General features: G+C 41.7%; 1 protein-coding gene across 1 annotated transcript in view; it reads left to right on the forward strand.

The window, feature by feature from the left end:
- PCCA (propionyl-CoA carboxylase subunit alpha) overlaps positions 1–16,174 on the forward strand; it is a 430,643-nt gene that overhangs the window by 216,652 nt on the left and 197,817 nt on the right.

Raw genomic sequence — 16,174 nt, forward strand, 5'->3', positions numbered from 1 at the left:
TCCTATCCCTCTTCTTGGAGTTGCCAGAAGAAGGAATTGAGAGGGCTCAAGGTAGGCAGGGCCCTTTATACTGGTGTTATGAGCACGCGGCACCAGAAGGCGCTAGAGCTAACTCAGCAGACACCACTAAGGGGAAAATGCTTGGGCCATGCATACGCCGAGGCCTGGTCTACACTACGCCTTGAAACCGATTTTAGCAGCGTTAAACCGATTTAATGCTGCACCCGTCCACACTACGAGGCACTTTATATCAATATAAAGAGCTCTTTAAATCGGTTTCTGTACTCCTCCCCAATGAGAGGAGTAGCGCTAAAATCGGTATTACCATATCGGATTAGGGTTAGTGTGGCTGCAAATCGAAGGTATTGGCCTCCGGGTGGTATCCCACAGTGCACCACTGTGACCGCTCTGGACAGCAATCTGAACTCGGATGCAGTAGCCAGGTAAACAGGAAAAGCCCCGCGAACTTTTGAATTGCATTTCCTGTTTGCTCAGCGTGGAGCTCTGATCAGCATGGGTGGCGATACACTCCCAAATCCAAAAAGAGCTCCAGCATGGACTGTACAGGAGATACTGGATCTGATCGCTGTATGGGGAGACAAATCTCTTCTATCAGAGCTCTGTTACAGAAGACGAAATGCCAAACGTTTGAAAAAAATCTCCAGGCTACACAGTGCTGCGTGACAAGCGTGACGGAAAACCAAAGAATCAAATGGACGCTCATGGAGGGAGGGAGGGGGTACAGAGGACTCCAGCTATCCCACAGTCCACAGCAGTCTCCGAAAAGTATTTGCATTTTTGACTGAGCTCCCAATGCCTGCAGGTTCAAACATATTGTCCGGTGTGGTTCAGGGTATAGCTTGTCAATTTACTCCCCACCCCCACGTGAAAGAAAAGATAAAAAAATCATTTCCTGACTTTTTTTAATGTCATCCTATGTATACTGCTGGTAGACGCGATGCTGCAGCGGTAAAGAGCAGTATCCGCTCCCCTTCCCTCCCTGGTGGCAGACAGTATAATATAATATGCTTGATATCTGAGTGCTCCTGGCTGGCCTTGGGTGAGGCCGACCGGGGGCGCCTGGGTAAAAATAGGAATGATTCCCAGTAATTCCCAGTAGATGGTACAGAGCAGCTGGTAACCGTCTTCATCATAGCAACTGGGGGCTGAGCTCCATCAGCCCCCTCCCTTTCCTGTGTAAAGAAAAGATTCTGTACTGCCTGGACTATCATAGCAGCGGGATTTTGGGCTCCTCTCCCCCACACCGCTTAATGTCCTGCCTGGACTATCATAGCAGCTGGAAGCTGCCTCTCCCTCATTTTATCTCACTAACAAGTCACTGTTTCTTATTCCTGCATTCTTTATAACTTCATGACACAAATGGGGGGGACATTGCCAATGTAGCCCAGGAAGGTTGGGGGAGGAGGGAAGCAATGGGTGGGGTTGTTGCAGGGGCACCTCCCATGAATGGCATGCAGCTCCTCATTTCTGCGGGATCTGTCACGGAGCGACTGTGCTCTCTGGTCCTCTGATACACTGGTTCTCTACTACACTTGCTCCATATTCTAGGCAGGACTGACTCTATTTTTAGATACCATAAAGGAGGGATTGACTTGGTGAGTCATTCCCATTTTTGCCTTTGTGCCCCCGGCCGACCTCAGCCAGGGGCACCCATGATAGCAGCAGACGGTACAGAACAACAGATAACCGTCATCTCATTGCCAATTTACAATGGCAGCAGACATTACAGAACGACTGATAACTGTTTCTGCTATCATGCAAAAGCAAATGAATGCTGCTGTGTAGCGCTGCAATATCGCCTCTGTCAGTGGCATCCAGTACACATACGGTGACGGTGACAGTGACAAAAGGCAAAACAGGCTCCATGGTTGCCATGCTATGGCGTCTGCCAGGGCAATCCAGGGAAAAAGGGCGCGAAATGATTTTCTGCTGTTGCTTTCCCGGAGGAAGGAATGCCTGACGACATTTACCCAGAACCACCCGCGACAGTGATTTTTGCCCCATCAGGCACTGGGATCTCAACCCAGAATTCCAAGGGGCGGGGGAGACTGCGGGAACTATGGGATAGCTATGGAATAGCTACCCACAGTGCAATGCTCCGGAAATCGACACTAGCATCGGACCATGGATGAATTAATGTGCTTAGTGTGGCCGCGTGCGCTCGACTTTATACAATCTGTTTTACAAAACCGATTTATGTAAAATCGGACTAATCCTGTAGTGTAGACGTACCCCTAGATTGGAATGGAAATGTGCAGCACATCTTGAAGAACAATAGTGACAGAAGTCTAGTAACCGCTTTCTTCACTTGAACCAATTGATCCACTTACCTGCGCACTTCCTCTGAGGAACAGACACTCCACGATCTCAATGTCCAGTGGGCTGTGGCCTTTTACCAACACAGAACAAGACTAATCAGGAAGTCCCCAAGACTATTCATCAGTATAACAGAAAGAATCCATGAACAAGTGATCTCCATCCAGAGGATCTCCAAATGGATCTCTTGCTGCATTTTACTCTATCAATTATCTAACCTTCCCCTGCCATGGGGTAAGATCTCATTCCGTAAGAGCACAAGCAGTGACAGACATTTCTTCAGGAGGTGTCCCTCCTTGATATCTGCAAAGTAGCCACATGGGGCTCCATTCACATCTTTCCATGAGACTATGCCCTAGTCCAAGACTCCTCTGCTGATACCTCCTTTGGAATGACTGTCCTTTGTTCAGCCCTGCCATCTGCATCCTCCTCCTACTTACGTACTGTTTGTTAATGCAATAGGGACTATCACTCGAAGAAGAAGAGGAGAAGGTTACTTACCTGTAACTGGAGATTCTTTGAGATGTGTGGTCCCTTTCTGTATTCCACTCCCTGACTTCCTTCCCTTCTGCTTTGGATCTCCTCAGATTTGTGGTGGAGAAGGAACTGGAGAGGCAGTCAATCCGCTCTTCCCTTTATTCCCTTGGTTGAAGGCATGTTGTGAGTCAGAGTGCATACATGCGTGGACCAATGTGCACTACTTTCAAGTTCTCCAGCTCCAGGCGCCTGATGCAAATGTGTAACCACCCATTAGAGGTGAAGTACAGATTGGGACCATGCATTTCAAAGAACTTCCAATTATAGGTAAGTAACTTCCTCTTGCCCAAGGGTGATATGATTTTTTTTTAAATCATTTTTCTGTGTGAATTCATTCAAGAGCATAGTTATTATCTGGTTTCACCTACATAGTTTTTATTTGGGGCATTTGGTCCACTGTATGAGGAATGCCACATGTTGTGATAGGCATGTGTAGGACCCATGGAACTTGAAAGGTGACAAAGTTTGCAGACCATACAAAATTTCTTAAGATAGTTAAGCCCAAAGCTGACTGCGAAGAATTAGAGATCTCAGTAAACTTGGTGACTGGGCAAGTAAATGAGAGATGAAATTCAGTGTTGATAAACGCAAAGTAATGCACATTGGGAAACATAATCCCAACTAAACATACAAAATGGGGTTTAAATTAGCTTTTGCTGCTCAAAAAAGAGATCTTGATAGTTCTCTGAAAACATCTGCTCAGTGTGCATCAGCAGTTTAAAAAAAATGTTAGAAACCATTAGGAAAGGGATAGAAAATAAGATGGAAAATATCATAGTGCCACTATATAAAAGCATGGTAGTCCTACACCTGGAATGCTGCGTGAACTTCTGGTTGTCCCATCTCAGAAAAGATCGAATTTGGAAAAGTACAGAGAAGAGCAGCAAAAATGATTAGGGTATGGAACAGCTTCCACCTGAGGAGAGATTTAGAAGATGAGGAATGCTCAGCTTAGAAAAGAGACAACTAAGTGTGGACATATTAGAGGTCTATAAAATCATGAATGGTGTGGAGAAAGTGAATAAGAAAGTGTTGTTTACCCTTTCACATAACAAAAGAACCGGGGTCACCCAATGAAAATTGGCAACAAGTTTAAAACAAATGTAAGGAATACTTCACACAACTCACAGTCTGCCTATGGAACTCATTGCCAGGGGATTTTATAAAGGCAAAAAGTATAACTGGATTCCACAAAGGATTAGATAAGTTCACAGAGGATAGGTCCATCAATGGCAGTTAAGCAAAATGGTCAGGGATACAGCCCCATGCTCTGGGTGTCCCTAAAACTCCATCTGCCAGAAGCTTGAACTGGATGCATCTGGCATTGGCCAATGTCAGAACACAAGGTGGTGGGCTAGGTGGACCATTGGTCTGACCCAGTATCGCCATTCTTATGTTCTTATTGTTTAATGTTACCCTGTATGGGTTCCAGTGTGGGGTGGTAATGTTACCCGGGGTTCTTTCAACCCAAAGCTCTTGGTAACTTTACTCTGTGCGAGGAGGTGTCAGGAAATAAATCAGGGGAGACATGGCCATCTGACCGATGGATGGCTGGCACAAACAGGACAACATGAGTACTTTCACTTAAAGCTAAACTTTACTAGTCTCAAGCACTTACACACGTCCGCAGGAAGTTAGTAAAACACTCCCAACCCTTGATAATTACCAAAGCTGAGTGTGGCTTCCGAATGATGCAGCCGCAGCCCATCTGCCGCTGGGGAACACAAGATGCATTCAGAGGGAGAGGCCAGTCCTGAAATGAGTGCTACCTGTTTCAAGCTTTTTCCCCTTATTTATACATTAGTAATTAAAGAAACTTTGTTAAGTAAGCAGTTTTAATGATTGAGCAAGAGATTCCGTCTGATTATTGATTAACCAGATGTGGGTCTTTCCAGAGCCTGCAGCCTTGAGACCCCAGTAGACATTCCTGAAGGTACATCCTGCTCTTTTCAAATGCATGTATCAGCAATTTTAACACAATTCTTATTAGGGAGGACGAGGGGTCAAACTGCCCTTTCGGTGGCACCCTAAATCCCCCTCCCCTTCTGCCTTGGTCAAGCTGAGACTTGCTTTTAACACCTTGCTGACTAGGCTGTCTTTAACAATAAGCCATAGTGGTTTCAGGCACTTTACTGGTTTGCCAAAATCTCCCCGTACAGTTAGTGACAACTAGGGGTGTGCTGTTGGAGGTTGTTTTTTTTTCTGTATCGAAGTAGAATGAACTCTGAGAATAACAAATGAACACTTTTCAGAAAACAGTCACTTCGCATCTGACCTCTTAGTTGTAATCCTCAGAGGAAACTTGAACACTTTCAAAAGACAAGCCTGGAAACTTAAATTCATAACTTTGCTGGACACTGAAAATCATGGTTTTAATAAAGACACTGGATTAATGGCTTATTACAAAAACCTGTAACTCACTAACCCCCTCCCCCCCACACACACCTTTTTTTTTTTTTTGTCCTGTGACTGCAGAGATGTGAATGGGCCACTTCACCTTGAATGGTCTCATAGAATGTGTTAACTACTTATGATAAACAATCTATTTTACCTGGTATTTAGCTGTGACACTCTTGAGGGCTTGTCTGCACTGTTATAGCGCTTCCGTGAAGACACTCCTCATGCTGATGGAAGAGGTCCTCCCATTGGCATAGGAAATCCAACTTCCTGAAAGATGGTGGCTAGATCAATGGTAGAATTCTGGCGATTAGGTCAGTTTAACTGCGTTGCTTAAGGATAGGGATTTTTCACAACCCTGAGCAGCAGAGTTATACCAACCCAATTTCCTAGTGTACACCAGGCTTGAGTACCCTTTCCAGACTTGAAGAAGAGATCTGTGTAGCTCGAAAGTTTTATTTTTCACCAATAATAGTCTAATAAAAGATATTACCTCACCTACCTTGTCTCTTTATTATCCTGGGATCAATATGGCTACAACAACACCACAAATAGACTCATAGACTCCAGGACTGGAAGGGACCTTGAGAGGTCATCGAGTCCAGTCCCCTGCCCTCATGGTAGGACCAGATATTGTCTAGACCATCCCTAATAGCCATTTATCTAACCTACTCTTAAATATCTCCAGAGATGGAGATTCCACAACTTCCCTAGGCAATCTATTCCAGTGTTTAACTACCCTGACAGTTAGGAACTTTTTCCTAATGTCCAACCTAAATCTCCCTTGCTGCAGTTTAAGCCCATTGCTTCTTGTTCTATCATTGGAGGCTAAGGTGAACAAGTTTTCTCCCTCCTCCTGATGACACCCTTTTAGATACCTGAAAACTGCTATCATGTCCCCTCTCAGTCTTCTCTTTTCCAAACTAAACAAACCCAATTCCTTCAGCCTTCCTTCATAGGTCATGTTCTCAAGACCTTTAATCATTCTTGTTGCTCTTCTCTGGACCCTCTCCAATTTCTCCACATCTTTCTTGAAATGCGGTGCCCAGAACTGGACACAATACTCCAGTTGAAGCCTGACCAGCGCAGAGTAAAGCGGAAGAATGACTTCTCGTGTCTTGTTTACAACACACCTGTTAATGCATCCCAGAATCACATTTGCTTTTTTTGCAACAGTATCACACTGTTGACTCATATTAAGCTTGTGGTCTACTATGACCCCTAGATCTCTTTCTGCCATACTCCTTCCTAGACAGTCTCTTCCCATTCTGTATGTGTGAAACTGATTGTTCCTTCCTAAGTGGAGCACTTTGCATTTATCTTTATTGAACTTCATCCTGTTTACCTCAGACCATTTCTGCAATTTGTCCAGATCATTTTGAATTTTGACCCTGTCCTCCAAAGCAGTTGCAATCCCTCCCAGTTTGGTATCGTCCGCAAACTTAATAAGCGTACTTTCTATGCCAACATCTAAATCGTTGATGAAGATATTGAACAGAACAGGTCCCAAAACAGACCCCTGCGGAACCCCACTTGTTATACCTTTCCAGCAGGATTGGGAGCCATTAACAACTACTCTCTGAGTACGGTTATCCAGCTAGTTATGCACCCACCTTATAGTAGCCCCATCTAAATTGTACTTTCCTAGTTTATCTATAAGAATATCATGCGAGACCGTATCAAATGCCTTACTAAAGTCTAGGTATATCACATCCACCGCTTCTCCCTTATGCGCAAGGCTCGTTATCCTATCAAAGAACGCTATCAGATTAGTTTGACACGATGTGTTCTTTACAAATCCATGCTGGCTATTCCCTATCACCTTACCACCTTCCAGGTGTTTGCAGATGATTTCCTTAATTACCTGCTCCATTATCTTCCCTGGCACAGAAGTTAAACTAACTGGTCTGTAGTTTCCTGGGTTGTTTTTATTTCCCTTTTTATAGATGGGCACTATATTTGCCCTTTTCCAGTCTTCTGGAATCTCCCCCGTCTCCCATGATTTCCCAAAGATAATAGCTAGAGGCTCAGATACCTCTTCTATTAACTCCTTGAGTATTCTAGGATGCATTTCATCAGGCCCTGGTGACTTGCTGGCATCTAACTTTTCTAAGTGATTTTTTACTTGCTCTTTTTTTATTTTATCTTCTAAACCTACCCTCTTCCCGTAAGCATTCACTATATTAGACATTCCTTCAGACTTCTCAGTGAAGACCGAAACAAAGAAGTCATTAAGTATCTCTGCCATTTCCAAGTCTCCCATTACTGTTTCCCCCTCCTTACTGAGCAGTGGGCCTACCCTGTCCTTGGTCTTCCTCTTGCTTCTAATGTATTGATAAAAAGTCTTCTTGTTTCCCTTTATTCCCATAGCTAGTTTGAGTTCATTTTGTGCCTTTGCCTTTCTAATCTTGCCTCTGCATTCCTGTGTTATTTGCCTATATTCATCCTTTGTAATCTGACCTAGTTTCCATTTTTATATGACGCCTTTTTATTTTGTAGGTCATGCAAGATCTCGTGGTTAAGCCAAGGTGGTCTTTTGCCACATTTTTTATCTTTCCTAACCATCGGAATAGCTTGCTTTTGGGCCCTTAATAGTGTCCCTTTGAAAAACTGCCAACTCTCCTCAGTTGTTTTTCCCCTCAGTCTTGATTCCCATGGGACCTTACCTATCAGCTCTCTGAGCTTACCAAAATCCGCCTTCCTGAAATCCATTGTCTCTATTCTGCTGTACTCCCTTCTACCCTTCCTTAGAATTGCAAATTCTGTGATTTCATGATCACTTTCACCCAAGCTTCCTTCTACTTTCAAATTCTCAACAAGTTCCTCCCTATTTGTTAAAATCAAGTCTAGAACAGCTTCCCCCCTAGTAGCTTTTTCAACTTTCTGAAATAAAAAGTTGTCTGCTATGCAGTCCAGGAGCTTATTGGATAGTCTGTGCCCCACGGTGTTATTTTCCCAACATATATCTGGATAGTTGAAGTCCCCCATCACCACCAAATCTTGGGCTTTGAATGATTTTGTTAGTTGTTTGAAAAAAGCCTCATCCAACTCTTCCACCTGATTAGGTGACCTGTAGTAGACTCCCAGCACGACATCACCCGTGTTTTTTACCCCTTTTAGCCTAACCCAGAGACTCTCAACACTTCCATCTCCTATGTCCATCTCCACCTCAGTCCAAGTGTGTATATTTTTAATATATAAGGCAACACCTCCTCCCTTTTTCCCCTGTCTATCCTTCCTGAGCAAACTGTACCCATCCACACCAACATTCCAGTCACGTGTATTATCCCACCAAGTTTCAGTAATGCCAGCAATGTCATAGTTGTATAACAATGGAAGATATTGAATTTTGCTGTCTGAAATGGAAACTGCAGAACATGAAGAAAAAGGAAGCAAAACTAAACAACGACATCTACTTTCTTAGAGAATGCAAGAAAGAAAATATCATCCTAGAGGACTCACCATCTGTAACCCTCTATCTACTACATACAATTCCAAGTATGGTAAACAGCTTTGCAGAAGGACTTCAGAAAAATTGAGTTTCATAAACAGATAAGAAAAGTTAATAGCACAGAAGTACTTTATATCTCTTTGACTGTAAAAGGTTAACAAGTTCAGTAAGCCTGGCTGTTACCTGACCAGAGGACCAATCAGAGGACAGGATACTTTCAAATCTTGAGGGAGGGAAGTTTTTGTGCTGTGCTGTTAGTTTTGGTTGTTGTTCACTCTGGGGGCTCAGAGGGATCAGGCGTGCAACCAGGTTTCTCTCCCATCTCTGCCATACAGGCTCTTATAAGTTCAGACTAGTGAGTATTAGGTAGATAAAGCGAGTTAGGCTTATGGTTGTTTTCTTTATTTGTAAATGTGTATTTGGTTGGAAGAAGTTCAGATGTGTATTTGGCTGAAAGGAGTTCAAATTGGTATTTTGCTGAAAAGATTTTAATTTGTACTTGTATACTTAGGCTGGGAGGGTGTTCCCAGTGTCTATAGCTGAAAGACCCTGTACCTATTCCATTTTTTTTAAATTTACAAAGATAATTTTTACTGTTTTTTCTTTCTTTAATTAAAAGCTTTTCTTGTTTAAGAACCTGATTGTTTTTTTATTCTGGTGAGACCCCAGGGGACTGGGTCTGGATCCACCAGGGAATTGGTGGGGAGAAAGGAGGGAAGAGGGAGAGAGAGGCTGATTTCTCTCTGTGCCATTATTACTTTCTGTCAGGAAGAGTCTGGGAGGGGGAAAGAGAAGGAGGGAGGAAGGTGAATTGTCCTCTCTGTTTTGTGATTCAAGGAGTTTGAATCACGCAGTGATCTTCCAGGGTAACCCAGGGAGGGGAAGCCTGGGAGAGGCAACGGTGAGGGAATAGGTTTACTTTCCTTATGTTAAGATCCAGAGGGTCTGGGTGTTGGGGGTCCCTGGGCAAGGTTTTGTGGGGACCAGAGTGTACCAGGCACTGGAATTCCTGGTTGGTGGCAGTGCTACAGGTTCTAAGCTGGTAATTGAGCTTAGAGGAATTCATGCTGGTACCCCATCTTTTGGATGCTAAGATTCAGAGTGGGGGGTAATACCATGACATTGAGTAACCATCTCCTGCACCTCATATACTCCAGAAGGGACCACCTCAACAAGAAATTGTCACATAAGTCTGCTCCAGGATATACCATTGCACCCGGACCCACCATATAGACACTATACAACACCCCAACCGTATCTATTTATCAAGACTACCCCTCACTGGAGCAGAATTATCTGTTTCTCCAAGGGACTAACTTCTGCCCCATTAGAGAACCTGATACCATACTAACTTGTGGAGAACTAGAATTCTTTTGCCGACTCCGCCTCAAAGAATTATTTCACGCAATGATGATACCAGCCACACCTCCCACCTCCCCTCCAACTGTCATAAGAATAAAAAGTCATGATGGACAGCTAGTGGATGAAACCACATACTTGATCATTACTTTGAGTACTTCAGGGGAAAAAAAAAAAAGATTATGAAATCCTTAACAAATATCACATCCAACACAATCGCTCCATGGCTGAGAAAACAGCTATATAGTTCCTGAAATCTAGCTACCAGATAGTGATCAAACTAGAAGACAAAAGAGATTATTATAGTTCTCAACAGTGATAACTATGTCAAGCCAACTGCCAACTCTTTGACACCATCTACTATAAAGAACTCAAAGAAAACCCCATACCACAGTTCACCCAGGAATTTAAGGATATCATCAAATCCTTCCCCAAGCAATTCCGAGAGAAACTCTACGACATCACCCCCCCCTCCAAACCTTCTACAGGATTCTGAAGATACACGAACAAGGGAACAGAGGCAGATCCAGCATATCTGACCATGGCACTCTTACTGAAGGAATATCAGAACTTACAGAAACCATCATCAAACCACTCACCACACAAAGGGTCAGCTTCCTCCAAGGACACAGCCATCTTCCTCCACAAACTCTGCAACCTTAACAACCTCCCTCAGAACACCATCACGGCATCCATGGATTTCACCTCCCTATGCCCAGATATCCCTCACAATGATGGCATCGCTGCCTGCCCCACATATCTACAAGACAATGGAAACGCTCCAATATTCACCTCAAACATATTGCCAAACTTATCCATTCCATCTTCACCCGTAACAATTTTATGTTCAGCAACACACTTTGTCCAAACCATGAGAACAGCTAGGAGTACTAGGAATGCTCCCCAGAAAGCCAACATCTTCATGGGCCACCTTGACGTAGAATTTCTGGACAAATACACCATGAAACCAAAGATATATCTGAGATACATTGATATTTTCATCCTCTTGACAATGACCTAAACTGCCTCATAGACTTCCGCCACATCTTCAGCTGCTACCATCATCCATAAAACTCTCTCTAGAACACTCCCATACCAGCATCAACTCCCGGGACACCACAATCAGAACCCTACAGACAACAATGTACAAGAAACCCATGGATAATTTTCCTTCAAAGATCCAGTAAGCACCCCAGACACACCAAGGAATCTATAGCCAAGTCCTCAGATACCACAGAATATACTCTGAGGAGAAAGTCTGGGATACACATCTTAACAGATTTAAAACTGCCTTCACCAGACAAGGACATTCCACCAGAGAAGCAGATCACATCATGCAATGGGCCAACCCAAATACCCTGTGAGAACCTATTTCAATAAAGAAACTAATCTACTTTGCATCACACACCTTTAGTTGCCACCTGCCACGCCATGCTGGAATCCGTATGGAGTATCATTAAACAGTTACAACCCATAGTTGATGGGGTCAACATCTGGAAAAAGTTATTTCCCAAACACCCTATTTTGGCCTTCAGCCAACCCTCACACACTCCAATCACTCCAAGTGCATCATCAGAAGGACGTTCCCCATAGACCATGACCACCAACCGAAAGCAGGCCCAGGCCCTGCCATAACAACAGATGCAAAACCTGCAGACATATCTCAACTGCTCCGATGATCGTTGTCTGGAATTGTAACTCAGTGTAGTACTTGAATTTAGTTAGTTAGTTTTTGAGGTCCTAATGAAATGAAATGGAATACTTACTTAATAACTTGTAAAGTACAGTACTAGAGTATTTTTTTTTCAGACTAGCATTGCTAAATTATCATCAGTCAATTCAAATTCTGCATAAAATGAATGTTATGTTTTAGCAGTCAATAAGTATGCAAATAAAGTTCTTTCCCTTCCACTTAACACAATTAAAATTCTCAGCAAGTTAAATATATTGAATTGTTTATCTGCAGAGAGGCATGTAGGGCTCCAATTAAGTTTACATGGATAAATGCAGATTTATGTTTGTGAATGTCAAGCTGACAGAAGCTTAATACTGTAAAAGGGCTAATCAACACTGAATATGTTTAGTGTCAGTAAATATTTATTGTGAAAATGTTGCTCATGGAATGCTAAGGCACAAAACCAAGTTTATTTTTCTTTAGTGACTAAATACTGTAATTTGTATATCATCCCATCCACATCCCTTCTGTATAATTTTGCTTTGTACAAAATTATTTTTATCACTTCATCACTTTGATGATGGTATTGGAGAAGGTCGACACATGAGCTTGGCTGTAGTGTTGTTTTTTTTAATTAATTTAAAAAAGGATGAATTTACTGGTATTTGTGGTTTTGTTCCATGAGCATATTCCAGATAGTATGGAGCTGGACCAGGTACAGTGCAGATAGGCAGGCAATATGCAGATTTCATCATATATAACTTTGACAGTGGACTTTGGGCCTTCTGTTCCTAAACAAGGATACCAAGATTACTAATCAAACTATGCCAAATTGTTTTGGTTTTGCAATGTGCACAGATATTCACTAGAAAGTTGGTTCAGATCACAAAATTAATTGGACCCAAGTGATGTTATATATAGTGTTAGGTCTCCTTAAATTAAAAGCTAGGGCATTGACCCAAAGAATCCTCATGCTTTTAGGAGGCTGCTGTTGAATAATATTGTCCCAAAATTAATAGATAGATAATAATAGATAAAGAATTAAAAGTACATCTTAAGAAGATCGTTTGTTTCATTAATACTTTACAGTGGACAATATGATGGAAAGAAGGAAAAAGAAATAAGAAAAATCTTCTTGTTGGCAACTACTACTAAACTCTACTGTATTTTGCCTCACAGTGTATGTCTACATTTCACTAAAACACCCACGGTTGGCCAAGGTCAGCTGACTTGGGCTCGTGGGGCTCAGGTTGCAGAACTATAAAATTGCAGTGTAGTTGCTTGGGCTGGAGCCTGGGCTCTGAGACCCCACAAGGGGGAGGGTCCCAGAACCTTGGCTCCAGTCTGAACCCAAATGTCTACATTGCAGTTTTATAGTCCTTCAGTCCAAGCCTTGTAAGACTGAGTCAGCTGACATGACCCAGCCATGGGTGTCTTATTGCAGTGTAGACAAGAGGTCAGAGAGGGGAACAACAAAGCTGTGATTGTGATCCTTATTTATACTGGCAACTCTCTTTACAATGTGAATGAAAGGTAGAGAAATAAAAGGTTGTTTTATGAAGGAAACAAAATGAAACAGAATTTTAGTGATTTTTATCTCATGGTTTTTCCAGATTACAAAATGTGATTTTTTTAAAATTATTTTATTTTCAAGTCCTGGGCTGATGGCAGAATTAGTCAGTTGCAGAATGGATATAATATAGTTCAGTTTGGTTTCTAACTTTGCATGAAATAAGCTGTGCCTGTTGGCCTCTGTTTGATCCTGTGAGAGTGGGGGCTAATGTCTGGCCAGTGTTTGGGAAGCAGCAGGTAGTCAGGAGCAAGCTGTTCTAGGGGTCCATGTTTCTGTAGCGTGGCAGTTATTCACACACAGATGGAGACCTTATGAACTTTGACAGAGGTCATGCTAAATTGCAAATCTAAAGCTTCTAGACTTCTGAAGACTTAGGGTGGCACATTATTATTTTTTCAGTCTGTGATTAGGAATATCATTGAAGCTGTAAACTTACTTTTAAGGAGTAGATCAACCATCCGTTCATTGTTTAAACAAGTGATCTTGGGAACAGATACAGTCTTTCATGGTACTTTGAAAGGAAACTATTGCATATTAAAATGCTAATTTACATATGTAGAACACACTTCTTATATTACTTCTGAAACACCTAGGCTTGCCTGCTTTTATTGAACTCATAGAAGGACTTTTAGAGCTGAAAGCATTGCAGAAGCCTCTGATTTTTTTTTTCCTGTTGCACATGGTTTGGAATGAATTAAGATACTCATGGTAGTTTTTGATTTCAGGTCTTTTGGGGCAATCAGTTGAGACACCAAGATCTCTGTCATCTGTCATCAGCCATCTTCTCAACAGGGATCTTATAGCGGTTTAGGAAAGAAAAACATGAGATGATATGGTTTCACATTGTAACATATTACATTTTGCATTCAATCAAAGTCAGAACACAGAAGGGCTATTCTGTGTTTTTAATTACGATTCTGAAGCTGCTCTTGAAAATCTGTCATATTTTAACTTACTGCAGTTTCTAGTCAAGTGGGAAAACTAGGGGAAAAGTCAATAGTTAGTCTTATGCTTGGATAGCTCTGCTCTGTAGTATCCAAAATATAGATTATATGTGTTCCCAAGATACATTCATTTATCTTCTGTAACAGTTCTAGGTTTTTACTAAATTGTTTGTTGGAGGTATAAAGAATGGAATGTTATATGTATGTAAACATCCAAGGAGCTTGGATGACCTAATCACCCAGGTGGCTTAGAAACTCTTCTTCTTTTAATCACATGGTCAAATTCTCATAATTGAACTAGATGCACGGTGCTGGTTAATGGCTCATGAACTAGTCTTTAGAGCTACAAGATTGTTTCATGAGGCCAAAGTCAGATTCCATGTGTTGAAAGTGGTTTCAGTATCGGCCACACAGAGAGCTAGAAAATTCACACCGGCAGCAGACTGTAGGGGGAAAATGTTTTTAAAAAGTGTGTGAACTGGGTTATGCATAAGATAACAGGAATGTTATTCATGTTTCTAAAGCTGGAGAAGGAAAAAAGGGGAAAAATAGTTCATTTAAAAAAAGCATTCACTGTATTGCTGTGGTGGTATCTCCGTTTCAGAAAAAAGAGAATGTAAATAGTTAGTTAGATCTGTAGTTGTGAAGTTTGACTATATTTACCTATTCCGGTGCAAATAGTACAGTGATTTCATATTTTATTATTTTTAATTATGTCTATCAAAAAGATCAGTTAAGCGGTCATCAGTGCTGATGTGCAGTTTCTACTAATCCCTGAAAATGTACCTATTAAGTGACAGTCTCTAAAATACAAAGCTAGGAAACTTTCCTCTGAATGTTAGAAATCTTAATGAAAGTGCCCAGCCTAGTTAATATTATATGGATTATGCACTTCATATAATTACGTAACTCTAGTAACTCTGTAAACTTCTAAGAAATGCTATTATTTACTGTGGGACATTGTTCTCTAGCCAGATCTTGGTTATGCTTATGATGGCTCTTGGAAACCTTTTGTTAAAAGTCCTTCCCTAAATTAAAGGAAGAGTAAGGATAGTGATCTTTGATGGAGATTGCCTCCTCTCTGGATACTCCTAAATTATCCTTTCCAGAGATAGCTCTCGGAAGAGAAAACATTTTAACTTTTTAGAAATGGCTGAACTGCATCAATAGCAGATTTAAGCTATTTCACCAGGGAGGATCCTTTATTCTTGCTACCTCCATCCCCTCCATGCACTTCAATGAAGTCTTCACCTTCCACTAACATTTCAATTAAATTTAATAGACTTAACAGTGTGTTGTGCTATTTAACAGAGTTGAATGTAAGTTTGTTTTCCTAGAGGTTGTAGATATGAGAGATTTTTGCTTAAGTGAGAAAATAAATGAATAGTTTACTCAGTTTTTCACTCTGTCTCTCTGTGGTAGATACTCCTCCAGTACATGGGGTTTATTGAAGAATGTTTTGAGGGAGCACTGTATTAAAGTATAACTTGCATGCTTCTGAGCTATATTGTTGTGTGGAGAGTTTTTAGTGGGGAATATTGGAGTTCAATTCACCCATGGATCCTGGCCTTTTCTGTCTCCTAGCAATCTAAAGCTCCACTTTTTTGCTGGCACAGTGTCCCCAGAAAGCAGTAAAATGGAGAAAAAAAGACAAAATAAAAGAAAAGGTGGGAGAAGAAAGAGACAGAATAGGATAAGCAGAAGGGAAAATGCAAAACCCAAGAATGAATATTTTACCTTTTGTGGCCATTAGTGTGATGTAATGCAGACGGGGAGTGAAAAACTTGATTAGAGTTTTGGCTGGGCAAGGTTGAGTAAGAGAATATGAAGATTGTATTCTACAGAGGATGATGTGCACATCTGAAGAAAGCACAGATAAGTCTCTTAATTTTTTTTGTAAG

The sequence above is a fragment of the Gopherus evgoodei genome, chromosome 1 (assembly GCF_007399415.2).
Source record: "Gopherus evgoodei ecotype Sinaloan lineage chromosome 1, rGopEvg1_v1.p, whole genome shotgun sequence".
NCBI lineage: Eukaryota > Metazoa > Chordata > Testudines > Testudinidae > Gopherus > Gopherus evgoodei.